Source organism: Propithecus coquereli, unplaced genomic scaffold, assembly GCF_000956105.1.
Source record: "Propithecus coquereli isolate 6110/MARCELLA unplaced genomic scaffold, Pcoq_1.0 Scaffold119, whole genome shotgun sequence".
Classification (NCBI taxonomy): Eukaryota; Metazoa; Chordata; class Mammalia; order Primates; family Indriidae; genus Propithecus; species Propithecus coquereli.
In genome coordinates, this window is record NW_012135969.1 from 3,857,743 (window position 1) to 3,878,512 (window position 20,770).

The 20,770-nt window shown below is 40.2% G+C and overlaps 1 protein-coding gene across 1 annotated transcript in view; it reads right to left on the reverse strand.

Moving 5' to 3' along the window:
• WIPF2 (WAS/WASL interacting protein family, member 2) overlaps window positions 1-20,492 on the reverse strand; it is a 40,501-nt gene extending 20,009 nt beyond the window's left edge. The window contains exon 1 of the mRNA XM_012661630.1: window positions 20,329-20,492. The gene's annotated coding sequence lies outside the window, so the exon portion shown is untranslated. The remainder of the gene's footprint in view (window positions 1-20,328) is intronic.
• Between the last annotated feature and the right edge of the window lie 278 nt (window positions 20,493-20,770).

Sequence of the window (20,770 nt, forward strand, 5' to 3'; positions counted from 1 at the left end):
AAATGATAAAATACTTAGGGGTAAATTTTTAAAATAAAATAAACACAAGAAGAAGTAGGAAAAAAAAAAAACAATTTTCTTCTCTTTGAATTCCCTGCTTTACTATGACCATTCCACTCCAAAGTTCCCACAGGATTCTCAAAGAAAGCTAGCAGGAAACAAACATTTTCAACTCATTCCAGTCACCTCAGTCCCTGCCTTTGCTGGGTTTCTAGTTCTATCAACCACTGGCCATTGCCATAGCCAAAATGATCTCCTAGAATAACCTGAAAACAATTCAGACAAGTCCCTAGCTCTTTCCATGTCCACAGATGATCCAATCTACATGCTACAAGGTAAAGACCTTAAGGAACAACCTAAAGCCTAACAGTAAGCTCCACTTATTTAAGCAAAGCAGGAATTCTCTAGCAAGGCAACCTTTTTTTTTTAAAGCAACCCATTGGAAAAAAGCACTAATATATTACACAGTTAAAGATGCCTTCATAAAATAGGCTCAATTCAAATTGCAATTTCAAAATAGATTCATCAAAGAAACATCACGTTGATCAAGTGACCGACTTGAGTGTTGACTACCCTCAGCAGCACTCAACCTTTCACAACACACTCCCATTAGTGACATTAATTACACAATGATATACTACAAGTTACTACCCTTCCCATTTTACAAATGAGGACACCAAAGCCCCAAGAGTGGGAGTGCCTGCACGTACACTAGAGAGAAAAAAACTGATCAAAGGGCAATTACCATCACTCAGGAGTAAACTACAGAGTTAGGACTCACATCCAGGTCTCTCAGTGCCTTCCCTTTCACTAATCACCATGAGGAAAGCAAAAAAAAACCAAAAAAAGTCCCCTGTAAATTGACGTGGGTCAGCAATTTTCTACTATTATTCCCCAAATGAAATTCGACTCATTCCAAAGTTCTTAGTGATAGAATACAAACAGTTCTCTATATGTTTCCAAGAACAGCCCAATTTATCTAAATTCAAATTAGCACTTGACTAGTCTTAAAAATTAAAACCACCTTCCTTTCCCTGAAAAAGCTCCAAAAGAATCTTTTGTTTAAATCAAGACTGATACAATCGCTAATCCAATGCAGAGGGTGTACTTTGAGAACTGCTTCGAGTTAAAAATAAATGAATCAAAACAATTCATGAAGTTTTATGACTGAAAGACAAATTTCACTAACCAACTATGTTTAATCAAAGGAGAAATTCAGGCCTTCTGGAAGCGCTGTCTATTGCGACACTGAGAATCCAACAGTATTGAGGTTAAACCTAAGATTAAACTTAAAAAGAAAAAAAAATAAAGTTCCCTACAGAATTTTAAATATTTCCTTTCTGATCTATTAAATTAGAACTATAAACCTCACCATCTGTGCTCTTCAGAGTCCTTGATTTTCAAAAATATTTTGAGGTTACCTCTAGTTCAGCAACACAGTAATTCTCATTCCTTTCTTAAGCCTTTTCATCTTAAAAACCATGATATTATAAGCTTTTCACATCCTAAGGAATCAGTTTCTTGGAAATAAACCAGAGAATATTACTTTACATCTTCCTGATGTCAAACTCATCACAGAATTCAGAGATAAGTCTTCATAAAACTCAAGTAATACACTTTTAAAAAGTGCTTCCTTCTACTCCTCAAAAGTCAAAACCTATTTTTCTATTCAGTTTCCTGATGTTTACCTCAAATATTCCTACATTTTAAAAGCAGGGGACTTCCTTAGTACAAAGACATCAACTATTGCCTTTTACATTGATAAATGAAGAATCCAATTTAGTTGCTGCTTTTCTCATACTCTTAAAATTATCTAAGAGGTATCCTAGTTACCAGTACAATCTGGGGCCTTTATTTTATTCAAATGGCATTCTGCTGCTATAAAACTCAGGTTTCAACTGCAAATTATTTTAAAAAGAAACAAAAATCAAGAAAAATTCTAAATCATAATGCCATCTTCTACTTTCATGTAACAGCACTTTCCTTTGATCTCCATTTTGATTACAAAGTAAATTACAACATTTGTATTAAAGTACCCAACACAATCCCACAGGGAGAAAAAAATTGACCTTAAAAAACATACTGCCTCCCTCACTCCAGCAGTCTCTTGATCCCCAGTCCCGCCTTACAAGAATCAGTCACATGAATAGGAACTTGAGATGTCAACAAGAAAATCACCTTTTCTTTCTCAAATACATGTTCAATTATTTAATATCCTATTAAACCTTTTCTCAATACAAAGAAACGATCCTGTCTGAAAGATCACAATAGCTCTGCCTATTCCGTCTCCAGACAACCTAGAGAAGACAGTTGTGTCTTCAAGAGGAAGAGGTACCAGACACGCCCCCCAATGGAATACTTCTGATCCTATAGTTCAAATCATCTCTAAGAGTATCAGAGATGGAATATACATGTTTGGCAGAAAGAGAAAAGCAGCTGTTCTAGGACAAAGAAAGTCATTTAACAGAGAACGGAGTTTTTGTTTGGTTATTTTAATTCCAGCCAGAAGGAACTACAGCCTTGCCTAATGTGGCTTCATTAACCCAGTTAGGTGAGTGGCAAGATTTTAAGCGTGGACACTAAAAACCCACTGAGGGTTTTTGGGTGAGGTGGGAGGATCACTTGATGCCACGAGTTTGAGACTAGCCTGGGCAACATAGCAAGACTCTGTCTCTACAAAAAATAAGAAAAATTAGCCAGGCATCATGGCATGTGCCTGTAGTCCCAGCTACTCTGGAGGCGGAGGCAGGAGGATTGCTTGAGCCCAGGAGTTTGAGGCTGCAGTGAGCTATGATCACACCAACGCACTCTAGCCCAGCCAATAGAGCGAGGCCCTGTCTCAAAAAATAAAAACTCACTGATCAATCGGTCTGTTCACAACTTTCCATACAACCACCGATCCCAGAAATATTCACATCAAACAAGAAGTTCAAAGTGAACAAGTCCATTTTGTATATTTGTCAACCAGGTTTTAGTCAAACAGAACTTACAGCAAGAAACCAAAGGTAATTGTAACAAATGAAAGTAAGTAAAAATTGAATGAGTAGGTTTTGTTAAAATTGGATTCTAAATTCAACAGCAATTACACTCCATTCTGGTAAGTACTTAACTACTGACTCAACTAACCCTATGGTGTCCCATCAGTACCAGTTTAGACATTATCCTGAAATAAGAATTAAATTTTGGAGGAACATGTCATACATTTATGTCCATTTTATTCAGTGAGCTCTTAAGCACAGACAGCACCGTATCTTTTCACAGTTTTCTCCTATTGTTCAACAGCTTAGAGGATACTCAATAGTCACTTGTTGAACAGAACAAAAGTAAATTTAAGAGTAGAAGTCTCTAAAAGAGCAAGCAAATCTGAGTAAAGGAAAACAGCAGTGAAAGAAGGATCAACATGCCAGAAACAGAAAAGACAGAAGAATGGAGATACAAAAGAGGAAAGGAAGAAACACAAAACTATGCGCATAGTTCAATGTTCCAAAAATTTTTAATTTGCTGAATTCATTCATTCATCCATAATACAATTAAGTATCCACCACTTAATCCATTCAATAAACATTTATTAAGTACCCAGTAGGTGCCAAGGCATTGTTCTAGAACAACGGCTCTCAACCAAGGGTGATTTTGTATCCCGGGAGATATTGGGCAATGTCTAGAGACATGTTGGATTGTCCCAACTAGGGTAGGGGGTGCTACTGGCATCTAGGTGATGGAAACCAAGGATGCTGCTAAGCACCCTCCAATGCAAAGGACAGCCCCCCACAACAAAGAATTATTTGGTCCACAATGTCAATAATGCTGAGGTTGATAAACCCTGTTCTAGAAGCTGAGTAAGACAAGTTTCTACAATCTTGGAGCCTACATTCCAGTAGAAGAGATAAACAAGGAAACATATAATCTCAGTATCTTGGTTACTGATAAAAGGAGTGAAAAATAAGAGAGAGAATCATAAAAACAGAGTGTAGAAATAAGGTAGAGTGTTTTGTTTTTTTAAGTTATGGGGGGGTCTCACTATGTTACCCAGGCTGGCCTCAAACTCCTAGGCTTAAGCAATCCACCCACTTCAGCCTCCTGAGTAGCTGGGACCAGTAGGTACCCGACACCAGGCCCAATTTGTGTGTTTTTTTTTTATTATTATGGGTACATAATAGTTGCATATATTTATATGGTGCAGGTGATATTCTGATAAAGGCATACAATGTATAATAATCAAATCAGGGTAATTGGGGTATCCATCACCTCAAGCATTTATCATTTCTTTGTGTTAGGAACATTCCAATTCCACTCGTTAACTACAGTCACTTTGTTGTGCAATCAGATATTGTTCATTCTAAGTATATTTTTGTACCCATTAACCATCCCCACTTTATCCCTCACCTCTGCTACCCTTCCCAGACTCTGATAATCATCATTCTACTCTCTGTCTCCATGAGATCAATTGTTTTAACATTTAGCTCCCACATATGAGTGAGAACATACAAGATTTGTCTTTCTGTGTTTGGCCGATTTCACTTAACATAATGTTCTTCAGTTCCATCCACGTTGTTGCATATGACAAGATTTCATTCTTTTTTATATCTGAATTATATTCTACTGTGTATATGTACCACATTTTCTTTATCCATTCATCCACTGACAGATAATTTAGGTTGATTCCAAATCTTAGCTATTTTGAGTAGTGCTGCTATAAACATGGGAGTAGAATGTTCTTTTAGATAGGGTTGCAGGGAGAGGGCCAGGGGAGAGGGTGTCTCCCAAGAAGTCTCTCCATGAGCAGATATGAACATCTAGGGAAAGAACATTTCAAAAAGAAATAATAGCAAATGAAAACCCCCTGACGCATAGATGTGCTTGCTGTGTTAAAGAACTAGTAAGAAGGCTAGGACAACTAGAACAGTGTGAGAAGGGATGAAACCTAAGGCCTTACAGGCCATCCTCCAAATTCAAAAATAGTATCCTTCTCCATCCAATATGCCTATACTGTAATATCAAAGAAGCTTAAACGAACCAACAGCTTCACACCCAAAGTAAACCAGAAGTTGAATCAGTTATCTCATTAATCCCACAGACTATACTTGATCTCTTGGCTTAATTAAGCACAGCTAGAGACCCAAGTACTAACTGGAAGCCTTCCAGGGTTAAAAGTCACCTGATGGTAATCTGCCTCCTTGCTCACCAGTCCTTCAACTTTGCTCCTGAAAAGCAGTACAGTATGAGAAGGTAGGAGTTCATTACCACAGTGGCATAATGGCATCCAGGGGGTGGGGAACCTGCGGCCTTAAGATGACATGTGGCCTTCTAGGTCCTTAAGTGCGGCCTTTCGACGAATTCAAAGTTTACAGAACAAATCCTTTTATTAAAAAAGGTGCAGCAGAAAAAGATGAAGCTTTTCTTGCTTCCTTTGGTGCTTAAAAAAGAACAGTCTTGAAATCAGAAGGCTGCAGGTTCCCCACACCCACGAGACTAACAAACAGCAGGAATCAAACAGGTTCCTATAATTACGTGGAAACCAACGTCAACAAAGAATTAAGAACATGCCTGCATGTGTTTTAGGACAGACTATAGTAGAGAGTTTCCACTAAAGCATTTCTGGTCTCTCTAAAATACAAGGAAACAAACTAGAATAACTTTCACGTTCTACGTATTTTACCACCACCACTCCAAAAAAAGGCTTTACATAGTTCACAGCCCTCTTCTCTCAATGAGGGTGCTACCTCCTCCTTGAAATTCAGTTCAGTCAAACCTCAAGTGAAACACATTTCTATCATGTGTAGAGAGGGAATTAATTTAAATTCCAAGGTTACAAACTGCTGGGCATGGTGGCTCACGCCTGTAATCCCAGCATTTTGGGAGGCTGAAGTGGAGATTTGCTTGAGCCCAGGAGTTCAAGACCCAGCCTGAGCAACATAGCAAGACCTCGTCTCCACAAAAAATTTTTAAAAATTAGCCAGACGCTTGCACCTACAGTCCCACCTACTCAGGAAGCTGAGGCAGAAGGATCAACTGAGCCCAGGAGTTTGAGGTTGCAGTGAGCTATAATGATGCCACTGCATTCCAGCCTGGGCAATAGAGCCAGACAATGTCTCCCAAAAAAAAAAGAAAAAAAAATTCCAAGGTTACTTGAAGGGAAAACATTTGTCCAACTACAGAAATTTTTCATCATGGAAATTCAACTATGCAGCAAATCTGATTAATCCAACAAGTAACAAAAATAAATAAATCACCTACTCAGGAGGCTCAGGCAGGAGGATCATCGCTTGAGGCCAGAAGTTAAAAATCAGCCTGAGTAACACAGCAAGACCCCATCTTTACAAAAATTTTACAAATCAGCCAAGTGTGGTGGCAGATGCCTATAGTCCCAGCTTCTCAAGAGGCTGAGGTGGGAGGATCGCTTGAGCCCAGGAGCTGGAGGCTGTGGTGAGCTATGATCGAGCCACTGTACTCCATCCAGCCTGAGCTACAGAGTGAGACGTCTCTTTAAAAAAAAAATTTTTCTTTAAATCACATACCCATCATGAACATTTAAACTGAAAATCCTAGGACTTCTACAGCAAACTAAACCTGGATGTTTCGCTCTTTAGATAAACGATCTTTCAAGGTCATAAGCAGCACACAACCCTAAAAGAGAAAATGAAGGAGGCAGAAGATATATAACTATACCATATGATGAAATCCTTTCAAATATAATTCCTCTAATAAAAACATAACAATGCACCCCAATAATGCAGCTTTTCCCCTAATATGATTCTTTCCTCTTGTCTCAGATTTAAGCCAGTCGAATTTAGCAGTGGGGGGCTGTATACCAAATTTAGTGACAGTAGTGCTAATAACTTCTGATAACCCATTACCATCAGATCAGCCCCAGATTATTTCTTAAAAGTCCTAAAAATGTAAATTCAGAAGCCTACTTATTCATATACTACTTTATGTGGTAAATATTAGACAGCACTTGTTATTCTGAGATACAGAGCAATCCAGGGACCAAGTCCTCTCATCTAAAATTATGACAAATCAATGAGAAGTCCACTCATGTGTTCAACTACATAACCACAGCTGCAACGAATGGCTTCATAGAAAAAGATGACTAGAGATAACTAATGCAAGAGCAATATAAATTAAATGTCTGAAAATCATCCAAAACAGGATCAGGGAATGACCTCACCAAACATCCCCAACCCCTACCCCACTCCACCCCAGGCAAAGAGCAAATTCTGTGATCCTGGAAGTACTGGGAGGTGAGGGGACATATACAGAAAATAGTCAATTGCAGTAAATCAGTAATAGTTCAAAGTAATACCCTAGAACACATTCAATGATCAATAATCAATGAGATAATAATACTTTTTATTTAGCATTGATTTTGTGACTTTGTTCACCAAAACTGTTTCAATGGAAGTTGTAAAAATATATTAGAGCTGTTTTTATAGAGCTGCTCGTCTTAGAATGCAAATCAACTCTGTGTCAGAGCCGACATAGCTTCCTTAGACTGTATTTTAGCTAATAATAGCCACAAGATTTCCAAGAACTGAGAACTAGGGTACCACAGCTGGCCTGTGCAACATTTCTAAGACAAGTACTATTTGGCTCCTGATCTCCAAGCAAATTCACAGCCACCAAGAAGCAGCTACAAACATATTTCCAGATGTTTTACAGACTGGCAGTAAAAGATACAACTGTTTTTTCTTTCAAGGCCTAGGAATCTATAATACAAAAGAAGAAGAAAATGAAGAAAATATTGGGAAGTTAAAAACAAACTTCAAGTCACAATGCTTTAATATCTCCAAAAATGATGCCACATAAATCCAAGGCAGATGATTGGTACATCTGTCTTCAAAACCTGAGTTAATTTTCCATTTCACCAAAAACATTAACAGATTCCTGGATTTAGACAGTGAAATGAATGCAGAGAGTAGCACAATGTTCATAACTAGTATTTCCTCCCCACCCACACATCCCAGGAACTGGTGGGTTTAGAGATGTTGGCTAAAAAAAAATGGAGTCACACAAGGCCAAAGTTATTACCATCAGCCAGCATTTAACACTAGAGAAGAGGGGAGTTAATCAGATGAAAGACACACATTCTAATTTAGAAATCCAGACCAAAGCTAGACAGATCACAACGGAATCTGAATACAAAAGTAATATTAGGGGAAGCCTAAGGAGTTTGCCATGGAGATGTAAGATGGCATTAATGGTTTAGAAAGATCATTCTATCACAGAATTTTCAAACTTGCCTGAAAATAAGACACATTTAGGACATTTGTTTAAAAAACAAACACAAACAAGATCCCTGGGCCCTAATCCAGACCTACCAAAATCAGTTTTCTACAAGAAAGATCTGGCAATCTGTACATTCAACAAACACCTTAAGTGATTCTTGGTGTTAGGGGAGTCTGGAAAACTGTTCTACTAGTAATCAACTGCACAGACACTACGGTTTCTGAATAGGTACTAGCAAGTTAAAGCTGATGAACATATTTGTTAAACATGATAGATTACATACATTAATCAATATTCCCTCATAAAACACCATTAAAATTGCAGCAAAGGGATTTAAAAAAAAAAAAAAAACCATAAACCTAGCCAGGCATGGTGGCTCATGCCTGTAATTCCACACTTTGGGAGGCTAAGGCAGGAGGATCATTTGAGGCCAGGAGTTCGAGATCAGCCTGGGCAACACAGCAAGACCCCGTCACTAAAAAAAATAAAATAAAAAATTAGTGGGGCATGGTGGCGGGCACCTGTAGTCCTGGTGACTGGGGAGGCAGAGGCAGGAGGATTGCTTGAGCCCAGAAGTCTGAGGCTGCAGTAAGCTATGATGATGCCACTGCACTCTAGCCTGAGTGACAGAGTGAGACCTTATCTCAAAAAAAAAAAAAAAAAGATAAACCTAAAAAAAAAAAGAAATAAAATGGGAAAGGAGACAACAGCAGAGAGAAAGAGAGATGTCAACGAAGTTTTGGAAGCTGGAAAGCAGATGCACTAGTGATAAATAACTTTGCAGAAAGTTAAAAACTAAACACTTGCAGTAGAAAGAAGCAAGTAGATTCCCACCACAGAAATTCAGAAAAGGCTCAGAAATCAGAGGCACCTGGTACCCTGGGAAGGGGGCTGGTGGTGTAGGAGAGGCTAAACAGGAGGACTGGCTTAAAGTCTGTATAAAAAATAGTTTCCTACATACCTCTCTCCATGCTGCCAGGCAGATTACAAAAGTTGAACCAGAGAGCCTCTGAACCAAGGAACCAGTCACAGCCAAGGGAAAGAGTGCCATACTGAAAAGGCGGGGCAAGGGGGTCAAGTGAAAGTCTAAAGATTCAACGGCAAGACCTCTGCTCCTCCCTCCTCACCTCTCTTCTCCCACTTGGCTCCAAAGCACCAGCAGCCAGACTCACACTCAAACACCTGCCACTGGCTTATACTCTCTAGAAGGGGACTGGAGGGTCTTCTGACTGACCTGCCTGCTAGTTCACCCTGCAGTGGTGCCCATCACTTGATGAGCTTTTTAGTGCCTCATTCTTTTTTTTCTTTTTTTGAGACAGAGTCTCACTCTTTTGCCCGGGCTACAGTGAGTGCTGTGGCGTCAGCCTAGCTCACAGCAACCTCAAACTCCTGGGCTCAAGCAATCCTTCTGCCTCAGCCTCCCGAGTAGCTGGGACTACAGGCATGCGCCACCATGCCCGGCTAGTTTTTTCTATATATTTTTAGTTGTCCGATTAATTTCTTTCTATTTTTAGTAGAGACGGGGTCTCGCTCTTGCTCAGGCTGGTCTCGAACTCCTGAGCTCAAACAATCCACCCGTCTCGGCCTCCCAGAGTGCTAGGATTACAGAAGTGAGCCACTGCGCCCGGCCAGTGCCTCATTCTTAAAAATGAACAGATAGCCAAGAATGATCAGACATTTGAAGAAAATCTCTAACATGAAAAACAGGAATCAAAGTAAACAAACAAAACAGAATTCCTGACAAGATGCAAAATATATATATAAAATTCAGAGAATAAAAAGAGCTTTTGGGCTGGGTGCAGTGGCTTACGGCTATAATCCTAGCACTTTGGGAAGGTGAGTCCGGAGGACTGCTTGAAGCTAGGAGCTCAAGACCAGCCTGGGCAAGAGCAAGATCCCATCTCTACAAAAAAATTTAAAAATTAGCTGGGAGTGGTGCCACACTCCTACAGTCCTAGCTACTTGGGAGGCTGAAGCAAAAGGATCACTTGAGCCTAGGAGTCTGAGGTTGCAGTAAGTTATCATGACATCACTACACTCTAGCCTGGGCAACAGAACAAGACCCTGTTTTGAAAAAATAAATAAAAAGAGCTCTTGGAAATTAATAAAAATTGACAGCAGAATTTAAAAATACAACAGAGAGTTTGAAGAAAAAGCTAAGGAAATTGAATGAAAGAAAAGAGTAAAAAATTGATAAGAAAAAAAAATTAAGAGGACCAACCTAGGAGTTTCACCATCTGGATAACAGCATTCCCAGAAAGGGAGAGGGGAGAAATAATTATCAAAGTGGGAATGTATTATCAATACAAGAAATAATATAAGAAAATTTCCCAGAAAACATGGAAATAAGCTTCCAGACTGAAAAGGCCCACTGAATGCTGAGTATGATGAATTTTTAAATAGCTGCACCAAGGTACAATATGGTTGCATTTCAGAATAAAATCTTCAGAGAAAAAACAGATTCCATACAAACAATCTAGAATCAGAACAGCATCAAACTTCACAGCACTAGTGAAAGTGAGAAGACCACAAAGAGCTTATAATTTCCAAAGAAATATGACCCCCAACATAAATTTTATACCTAGTCAAGCTACCAACAAGTATGAGAGTAGAAAGGAGACAATTCAGACATGCAAGGCCTCAAAAAAGCCCCACTCTCCATTGGATCCTTTACATAAAGCCTCTGGAAGAGGTGCTCCACTAGTGTGTTGAGAAGCGATTTATACTTCTGTCAGAGTTTAGGGATGAATTAGTGATTGATAGTCAATGAATCAAGCTAAAAAAAAAAAAAAAAGGAAGGGAGGAAAGAAAAGAATGGCAATTATTATATCTAGGGAAAAATTGTACAAGGGAGTAAATGTAATATAATGACACAGACAATACACTGGGTGCTAAATTTTTTTCTTCTTTTGGTAACATTCACCTCTACTTTCTTCTGGACACACCTGGGGGTAGGAGGAGGCTGGAGGCCTGGAAACTACATGTCCCACAATCCTCTGTCAGTGAAGCTGTGGTATAAATTCCACCATTGCAAGTCATTCACTCAAGATTTGGACAACGGAAGAAAGGTAAATGCCATTATTGTTTCTCCAGTAGCAATGAGCAGGTGTGTGGCCTCAGAGAGATGGCAGACCTACGGTTTCCAGCAGTTTTCCAACGTTCTCCTAAAAATCACCTGCTTTGGTACTAAAGGCAGGTAAGATTATTAATAGCAGCAGTTCCTTGAAATCCCTGAAACATGGCTTTGCCTGACCTGTGCTCTCCCAGACTTCCAGTGGTTTTGTAAGCATTTAATATCCTCTTTTAAATACTAAGAATGATTTGTTTTCCTAATTGAACCCTGACATACAATACCAAAACATACAAAATATTGATTTAATCAAGATTATGATGTATCTGTGTTGGGAGAATAGCAGGAAATGTTGACGGTAGGTAACAATGTAAGAATGCAAAATTTTCATCTTCCATAGCACGAATTCAATAAACAGTATCTTAGAATGGAGAAAATCAGCTGGGTACGATGGCTCATGCCCGTAATCCCAGCACCTTGGGAAGCTGAGATGGGAGGATTGCTTGAGGTCAGGAGCTTGAGATCATGCTGGGCAACACTGTGAGACCCCTGTCTCTATTTAAAAAAAAAAAAAAAAATTAGCCAGGTATGGTGATGTGTGCCTGTAGTCTCAGCTACTCCAGAGGCTAAGGCAGGAGGATCACTTGAACTGAGGAGTCTAGCTAGGGGATACAGCAAAAAAAAAAAAGTATAAGCATACTATGTAGAAATATGGATAATATACATCAGAAAAAAATACTGCAAGTATTAAAAGTAATTAAGGACAAACAAAGAGAAATGAAGAATGGAGTAGCTGGGTTTGTTGTTGTTTTTAATTATAAGCCTTGTAGTATTGTTTGACTCTTTATGTATTCTTACTATTTTGACAAAAAGCAAACATTTAATTACTAAAAACCAAAAAATCCTAACACTATAAGCAAAACCACCATATAAGCAGACTGAGCAAAACTTCAAAAAATAAGGTCAATACTGGATCTGTTACCAATGCAGGTAAGGAGAATAGAAAATCCCACACAAACCAAAACAAATTAAAAGGCATTATGCCCAATTCTAGAACCTGTGTCTTGACTCAACTCTAACGGAAGCAGGCTGGCTGATGTGACCTGAATCTCTGCCACAGCCTGTGTGAGTGTAACCACACAGTGATCACCAACCCCAGAGCTTACTCTAACAGAAGCCAAATATGTGAGCAACTTTCAGGCCACTATAAGAAAGCATAACCAAAATTAATTGCAAAAGTAGCACAAAAATAGAAGGATGAATCTTGAAATCAATTGCCTCACTCTTTTTTAGGTCTTGTTTTCAATTTAATGCAACTTTGAACAAACAAAAACAATCAACATCTGTTGTTAAAACATCTTTAGAAGTGCAAAGAAACTGCTCATTAGATTTAAAATGCTATTACAAGGCAGGCTGAAACCTAGTCACTAATGACCAAAAACAGCTCTTCTTACATTCTAAGCTAGCTGGATCTCATATTACTAGCTTCCAGCCTCCATAAGCCAGCCTTCATTTGCACATCCCAAATATAAAAGTAGAAAAGCATACACAGAGAACAGTCAGATGTAAGGAAAATCCAGGGATGACAATCTCCATTAAAAAAAGGCTTGAAAGCAGGTACTCCATAAAATGTGGATGCAGACTTCACATGGAGAGAAGTGTCATGCCTCATTTCAAAGATAACATATGAAGTCTCAACTCACCACAGATAATCTAATAACAAAGTTGTGACTTTCATTGTCGAGGAGTCTCCTTTCTCACTCTGATACCCTTAAGCCATAAGAAACACAGATGCTCCTTGCTGACATGCTAGAAAAATTTGCACATTTTCAGTCCTTGATCACTAGTGATAGGCTGCTAAGTCAAGAGTGTACCTTAAGTTATGAAAACAGGGCAAGCTGATCCAATTACACGAGAAAGGTACTAAATCAAACAGGGCCATCTGGGTTTTAAGTACTGTGATTTCTGAACAAAAGTCAAGAGACTTGCAGATAAAAATGCTTTCACATATTCAGAGTTTTAATGGCCCCAGATAAAAATGCTTTCATATATTCAATTATAATGTCCTTGGGCTACTGATTCATTTGCATGTCCAACAAGACTTATGCATCCAAGTCTTACATCGTGTGCTAAGACACATGGCCTAGATGACAGGTTTGACAGAATACCACATTACCAATTCAAAACAAGAACATCTGTGCTCTCTCCCTAGTCCCATGAGGATTATTAAAAAACAGTCAATAGTCCCTAAAAGTAAACAGGTTTTCTGTTTCCTAAGTAGCAGGTCCGGAAAACTAACAATCCCATCATCCCCTATAATCTAAGAATTGTTCCTCAATAATCCTAGTCTCCAAACCAATTTCTAAAGTAAGATTCTAAAATTTTAAGACCGAATCCAGCCAACCAAGTTTAATTTGCAGAACTTGTAAGAAATCCAGTCTAAAACAATAGGCTTTATCTAGGAAAGTTCTTACAAAAAACATGTTTCACACTGCACAAGCATCAGATTTCTTTATGATACTGGTTTCGACAACACTAGTAAATTAAAATGTGTGCAAAGAACTGCCAGAAAAAAAATCTCAACTTTAGAGGTTGGGCTCAAAATTTGCTATGCTATTTATCTGTTTTGGGGGGAGCCCACACTCTCTGAAGCCTGGCCTCCTACCTTTCTGCTTCTTACTCCCTAAGCTCCAGTCACACTGGAACGTCTTTCAATTCCCCAAAATACCCACATTCTTTCCCTCCTCATGCCCTTCACCTATGCCGTTCCCTCTAGCTCGAATAGTCTTTTGTCCTCCCCTCATCCTTTGGTTTCAGCCTTAAAAGTCAATTCCTCAGAAACCTTCCCTGACTGTCCTTCCCCCCAGTCAACCTTGGCTGCACTTCCCATTAGCTGTCTCCACAGCGCTTACAGCAAGAGTAATTAATTATTTGTTCAATGGATGTCTTCCCAACTAGACCACAACTGCCATGAGGGCAAGGCTGAGTTAGCCTGTTCACTGCTGTATCTTCCAGCCCCCAGCACAGTGCTTAGCACGCAGCAGGAGCTCAAATATTCTTGTTGAATTAAATAAAAAACACACATCAAAAAAAAAAATGAGCTCCAGCAATTCTACTTCTAAGAATTTATCCTACAGATACAGTCACACATGCAGAGGACCAAATACATGTGGTTATTCCCCAGAGCATAGTTTGTGATAGCAAAGGACTGGAAACAGTTTACATGTCTATCAGCATGTGGTAGGTGCCAAACATCATTATTGCTGATAGGGAATAGCTGCCAAAATAGGTTTAAAAGCAAACAAAAAATGCGGAGAGTATTAACAGTATGCTACATTTGTTTTTTAAAAAAGCAAAAAAGGCTTTCTCTTCCCGGAGTCGGGAAAAGCTGGGTTGAGAGGGTGCAAAATAAATACATAAATAAATAAAAAAGCAAAAAATATATATATTTACTTTATATGTACATGGCATCTCTGGAAAGGATCTTAAGGATAATATTACTTACCTCTGGGGAGATGAACTGGGTTGATGGGAAGACAAAGGCAGATGTATCCGAGGGTATTCACTATTTACTTTTTTACCTTTTAAATTTTGTATTATCTACTTTAAAAATAAAATTTGCTAAAAACGGTCCTGTCCTGTTATTCCTTACAACAGTGACAAAAAGAGTTTAAATATCGCATACCTGGATCTTAGTCAACAAATGTCCTGCCTGCTGGCAGAGTGCTGGGAGAGTGGAAATGGAAAGAAGGAAAATTTACTTATTCAAAAATCTCAGACATCTTACCCCATACTAGATTGTATGACTTTAGAAGAAAATTCCATTTTTTGCAACCAACGGTCCCAATCTGAATACATATGGAGAATGTTTTCACCATCATAAAAGATTATTGGGGGAAAAAAGGATTATTAGATTCAGCATTCTCGTTAGCATAGAAAGTAGGTCGGTGAATCTGTACTGAAGAAATATCATAGATACTTACTAAAAACATTATTTTCACTGACGGGCATCAAAATCCAAATGTAGCTCAATTTTGTCAATTTGAATCCATGAAATTTAAGAAACTATAATCTTTTTGAAAATCAATTATAAGAATGGGGAGGAAATCTACACACATACCTTAAGATATATAGAACTGCCAAATTTCAAGACACTCTTCAGGAAAGAAAGCCCTGAGACTGGATTAAACCCAAGTCTTATAATCAAATTTGTTATCACAATCGAAACACTGGGCCAGAGTTAAAACCTTTGGATCTGAAACTGCTAGGTTCTCAAACCTGCATGTCAGGAACAGAATACTCTGGACTAATGATGGCAGGAGAAAGCTGAATCCAGGGCCACCAACAAAAGGATTCATTTTGGGGTTGGGGCCACTGTCACATAGTACAAGAAATGATCTTCATAATCCGCCCCAGGACCTATGGAAGACAATGTTATCTTCAGCTAATTATTTCCTGAAAAACAAAGGGGTATTTACTAAGTAGAACACACTGTCAGCTATTCTAAACTGCTCTAACTTTGCCAAGCCTAAATGGCAAGTTAGGAACCAATTCCTGGCTCCCCTATTTGATAACTTTTATAATTCTACAGGCTCTTTCTGCATGCTAAGCCAAAATCTTAAGAGATTTAAGACTAACACAGGCATCAGCAAATGTATCACCTCTTTTTCCTACTAACATCGTTTTTCCCCATAAAGTTCTCTTCAATACTTTCAGTACCCCTCTATAGATAATATCAAGAAACACTTGTATATTCTGCCTGTGGCTCCTCAAGCTCAAAGGCTTGGAAGTGGGGAAAGAAAAAAAGAAAAGTTGGAAATACTGTCTTCTCTTCCCTCAATACCCTGGACTTTCACAGCTAGGCAAAGGCAATGATTCTGCATTTAATCACCAGATGAATAAGAAACAGATTTGAATTTAAACGAAAGATAAAGGATTGCAAGAACACTCGGTAAAGACTACTGCCTCTATTTCTTTGCAAAGCAGCTCTCAGGATCTGCCAATGAACCTCATTTTGACATGGAACACCCCATCCACTCTAATCCAGGGCATATCCCTCAAAAGACAGTCAGTCAACTGGAACTCTGCCAACTTCTGCTTGGGAATTGTGTGAAGAACAGCAGCAACAAGAGCCTACTTTGAGAAGGAGATCAACAATCACACTCAAGAAGAAAAGAAGTTATTTGGCAAAGAGATGCATGTTGCCAAAATGTTAGTCACAGCCTCAAGGTCCCAGTTTATGTCTCTGCAACTATTCTTTGCTTTGACAGAGTCCATTCTCTGACCCAGGAAACCAAGCTAAGCTTCTGTCACCCTCCCCATTTGAAGCAGTGAAGAATCCTTTCAATTTGGTAGTATCAAACTGTGACAGAGACAAGATGTCCACCAAAGACTAAAAAGGAGAGGAAAAAATATATAATTTGCCATTTTCCACTTAGGACTGGCACAAGCGGAGCAAAGGCAAACAGACAGGATAGGAAAAATTGAAAATCATTACGATAAAGCAGCGGGCTATAACAAGAGCCTGCCCAGGAGCTCTCAGCCTCCATAGGTTATCTCAAACCCCTCTTAAAAACAATCCAAAAAGGTACACTGTAGGCTGAAATGACAGCTTAATATTAGCAGGTTTTTACCCCCCAAAATAAGTGAATATGCTTCAAGGCCTGCAGTTCTTCCTGGGGTTAATATGAAAACTATGTTTTCCTCAAACAGCCTGAATCAACAGCCCGTGAATTTCAGAATTACTTCAGAGCCAAAGGAAAACAGACTCAAGTGCACCAGGTTACTTTCCCAATCACAAAGCCCAAGAAGTCAAGAAAGAACATTCGATAATTTCCTCTTCAACAGTCTCCTCTCTCTTCCCTCTTTCTTAAAAACCATCAGTAAAATTTGAAAACTCCACTGTTCTCCATAGCTTCCACCCCCTCTGCATTTCACCTTTGTGCTGACACCACTCATCAGTACCAACTAGGGTAAACAATATTCTGATATCAAGAATGAATTACAATTAGAAACTGCCCCTTCTTTAGCAAATCCACATCACACCTCAGAAATGCCAAGACTTTCAGGAACACTTCTAAGCTAAACAAGTTCACCTTTGGGCAAAGTGTTCAGAGGATCACGCCCAAAGAAAAAGCTAAAACAGGCCAGGTACAGTTGCTCACACCTGTAATCCTAGCACTCTGGGACGCCAAGACAGGAGGATTGCTTGAGGCCAGGAGTTCGAGACCAGCCTGAAGAAAAGCAAGACCCGCCCCAATGCCACAAAAAAAAAAATTAGCCAGGCACATACCTGTAATCCCAGCTACTCAGGAGGCTGAGGCACGAGAATCACTTGAGCCCAGGAGTTTGAAGTTGCAATGAGCTATGATGATGCCACTGCATTCTAGCCCAGGTGACAGAATGAGACTCTGTCTCAAAAAAAAAAAAAAAAATTTAAAACGGGATTTCAGTGGATTAACAATAAAGAAGCTAAAACTGTTCACTGCACACTGGGCTCTACCAACCAAGGCCACAGTGACTGGACAAAAACATAAGGCTCAACTGTGCAAAATACTATTTTCCAACGAATTCTTCAGGGTTCATGAAGAAGGTCAGTGTTTGTAAAGAGTAAGATACAGACCAGGTGAGGTGATCTCTACTACAAATAGAGAAAATTAGCCAGGCGTGGTGGCATGCACCCGTAGTCCCAACCACTCAGGAGGCTGAGGCAGGAGGATCACCAGAGCCCAAGGGTTTGAGGTTGCAGTGAGCTATGATGTTGCCACTGTAACTCTAGCCCAGGAGAGCAAGACTGTGTCTCAAAAAAAAAAAAAAAAAAAAAGAGTAAAATACAGTTGTCCCTTAGTATCAGTGGGAGATGGGCTCCAGTATTCATGCAGATACCAAAATCCATGGATGCTCAAACCCCTTATGAAGAACGGTGTAGTGTCTGCATGTAACCTATGCATATCCTCCCATACACTGTAAATCATCTTCAGATTACTTATAATACCTAACACAATGTAAATGCTACGTAAATAGTTGCTGCACTGTATTGTTTAGGGAATAAGACAAGAAGAGTTTATACATATTCAGTACAGATGTAACCATCCATTTTTTTCCTTCACATATTTTTATTTATTATTTTTTTTGAGACAAAGTCTCACTCTGTTGCCCTGAGTAGAGTGCCAGGGCATCAGCCTTGCTCACAGCAACCTCAAACTCCTGGATTCAAGCAATCCTCCCGCCTCCAGCCTCCCAAGTAGCTGGGACTACAAGTATGTGCCCCATGCCCAGTGAATTTTTCTATTTTTAGTAGAGACGGGGTCTCACTCTTGCTCAGGCTGGTCTCAAACTCCTGAGCTCAAGCAATGCCCCCCTCGTCCGCCTCCCAGAGTGCTAGGATTACAGGCGTGAGCCACTGCACCTGGCCTTTCCCTCAAATATTTTTGATCAGAGGTTAGTTGAATCCATGTATGCAGAACCCACTGACAGATATGAAGAGCCAACAGGTGGCTAGAAAATAAAACACTGCATTCTCCCACAGCCAACTGACCTCGTTCATTCCCAAGTTTAATTTTCCTATCTTCATCTTGATGGCAGCCAACACAATGTAACACAATATGAAATTTCTGACTTCTAAAAGTTGACATTAAGAAGAATTAAAAAATTGAACATCTTTAGAAACAATGAAGTTCGGGGAAAAAGAAAATTGAACATGCATCAAATCAAAACCAACTCTTCCCTGGCACAAAAAAAAAAATGCAGCAAGCCTGACAAGAAGAAATCGAGAAAGACACGTCTTCTAAATATCAGTATCTCAACCTTGTTTATACCACTTTAAAGATTCCATTTGGTTAACATGAGCTTTTAGAGACAGGGATGGACCAGACCTATATTTCAAAGGGGAAAAAATGAGAGCTTAATGATTTGTCTCAAAGTTACTTAGTAAATCCACAGATGGGCTAAAACAGCCTTTATTCCCTGAGGTTCTCTTCTGGTTTGTAAAAGAAGAAAAGAGTATACAAAAACATTCAGGGCCGGGCGCGGTGCCTCATGCCTGTAATCCTAGCACTCTGGAAGGCGAGGCGGAAGGATCGCTTGAGCTCAGAAGTTCGAGACCAGCCTGAGCAAGAGCAAGACCCCCGTCTTTATATATAAAAAGAAAAAAAGAAAAAAACAGTAAGTCATTCAGAAATAAAAACTGTAAGGCAAAAAATAACAGTATGAAAAAAAGAGGTAGGCCTTGGGAGAGCCAAAAGCAGTAATAGATTCAAATCCCTTTAAGTCTGAATTCCATTACACACCAGCTTCTTCCAGCTCCTCATCCCAACGTTATCTTTTACGAACTTTCCTTCCTGACCAGTAACTCAACCACGCATATTGCCCAAGTTTAACACTTTAAGATTTCCATCTTCCCTCACTTCACACCGCTTCAACATGAGCCCTCAACTCCAGGTGGTCCCACGCGCATCTCAACACTTCTCAATCCAACTTTTAACACAATTCCCATTCCCTCTCAACTAACGCACTCAAGATTCCCTCTAGTGTAAGCAGTTTCCCAAGTCATCCTCCCAACCATTGGTTTTCACCTAACTCAATCCCCAAAATGTCACACTGGCCTCCTCACCCACAGCATCCTGCTAATTAGCTGTTCCCAACAGGTCCTCCCTTCCTCGTCTCCCTTTTTGCGCACGGCTACCTCGCTCTTCACCCAGAGTTGCCGCCTTACCTTACCCAACCCTTCAGGAGCCCTTATTTCCTGTCTCTCAAAAACCTTCCTCCTTATTTTCACAGTCCGCGCTAGCCCCAAACCAGTTCCCTACCACTCCTCCCCACGCCCATTCTCTTCCAGGTTCTTCAGATCCAGCCCCCAGGCCCCCGTCCCTCAGACCCCGCCCCCAGGACCCTTCTCCTTCCTCAGGCCCCTCCTCCAATTCCCCTTTCTATCCTCAAGCCCCGCCCCAAGCCCCCCTCCCCCGGCTCTCCCTCCCACTCAGGTCCGCAGGTCATTTCAGCGACGGACTCAGCCGCCCTAGCCTCTTTCCGACCTGGCCGCAGCTGCTCCGGGAGCGAATCCTCCGCCACCTCCGCTCCGGCTTGGTCCTGTCCCGCTCGCCCCCCAGCAGGCTCTCTTTCTCGCCGCCGCCGCCGCCCCTTTTGCCAACCCGGAAATGGATCTGCTCCCACCGTCCCCAGCGTCCGCGAACAAAATGGAGGCGGGGGAAAAAAGGAGGAGGGAGCAGAGCGAGAAGAGACGCTAGACGCATGCGCCCCTCGAAAGCCCGCCCCCTGCTGGCGCACGTAAAAGCAGGAGCGGCCGGATCATCAGCCATCTTGGGAAGGTCTCGAGAACTTCGCTTACCGGCTGAATATCAGCTGAAAATCAGCGTTTGCAATTTTGGCTGCAGTTAGAATCACCTGGGAAGATTTTACTAACTAGTGATGCCTGGGCTACACTCCCCGAATATTCTGATTTAGTTGGTCTTGAGT